The sequence below is a fragment of the Arctopsyche grandis genome, chromosome 5, assembly GCF_051622035.1.
Source record: "Arctopsyche grandis isolate Sample6627 chromosome 5, ASM5162203v2, whole genome shotgun sequence".
Classification (NCBI taxonomy): Eukaryota; Metazoa; Arthropoda; class Insecta; order Trichoptera; family Hydropsychidae; genus Arctopsyche; species Arctopsyche grandis.
Window position 1 is genome coordinate 32,829,525 of NC_135359.1, and position 1,477 is coordinate 32,831,001.

Here is a 1,477-nt window from a genome sequence, read left to right on the forward strand (position 1 = left end):
TTGACGCATCGAGCGGCACCCTAACTTATTTGGCGCCCTAGAGCGCCGCCCGACCCAGCCCCCCCCCCTAAAACCGACACTGCTGGGAGGTCTGCAGTCCTGCAGTCCATATGGACGGCAAAAATAGTATGCATTTGTACTATACTGGGAAGGCTGTAGCCCCGCAGCCCATATAGACGAGCCGCCACTGAACCCAACACTCAGAATTTTAAAAGGAGACATTTAGTAATGTTACTAAAATTGAAGTATAAACTTTTATATGCGTGTTGTATATAGTGGTAACGAACAGTGCATGTTGTTTCATTACTGCAAATTACTCTCTGATGATTGAGAAAGTGCAAAAAGCATTTCTTCGTTTCCTATATAGGAAAGAATATGGGTATAACCCATATCTCTACCCCACTCCTTTCCTTTTGGGCATGCTTGGGTATAATTCCCTTGAACTTCGGAGAAACTTCTCTTTAATTCGTTTCGTTCTCCTGCTCTTACGTGGTAATACGTCATGCCCGTTGTTGCTGGAGCAGTTGGGACTTTATGTCCCTAATCACTATGTGCGTGGTAGACATCATCATTTGCTGGTTGTACCTCCTGCCCGCACAGTTCTTTTTCGAATGGCTCCTAATCCAAGAGCTATTCGACTTCTTAATGAAATCGTTGCTGCCGAGACTGAATGTGATATTTTCCACCTTAGTGAGCGTAAATTGTCGGAAATTACTCTAACCCATTTATCTGGTAGTCTGCGCTCATCATTGTTTTCATGATTGATTGTGATTTATGAGTGAAATTTTGATTAACTCTCTTCCATTTGGGCCTTACAGGGATGTTTTTTATTTGTAGTTGTTTCTTACATATTTATTGAAACTGGCTGTAGGTGCAAGGCATTCCTTATGCTATATTTTATTTGATATTTTTACTTTATCTGTTATTATTAAATGCTATTTTTTATGTTTATGTATGGATGTATTTATGTTTATGTTCAAATGTATTTTTTTTATGTATAATTTTCGTTATGTATTAATTTATGTTTAATTGTTATTTTGTTTTTTTTTTGTGTTATATTTTTTGACCATTGTGGCGCTTTAGGAATTCCTGTTATGTCACAATGGTCTGTTTAGCATAAAATAAAATAAAATAAATAAATAAATTACAACAAGTGTGGAGATGCCCCCTGCATACCTCGTGCCAAGAAACAACTCCGCAGTTTCAATTCTACCAATCGATTTTTTTACTTCGATTGGCTTGAAAGTTGCGCTGTTGCCATTATCTGCTTGGACCAATGAGAGGAAATATAGGAGATACATATCTCACGTTTCAGCCTACTTTTCATCCGGAAAGTCATCAAAATTGCATCAAGACCACATGCCATGACACTTAGAAAGTCGTGTGTTGGCCACATCGAATTTTCTTTGGTACTCAGAAGCCGTCACACGTATTTATTGTTGTATACATGTTTTCTGCATCGCTTCGTCATACAGAC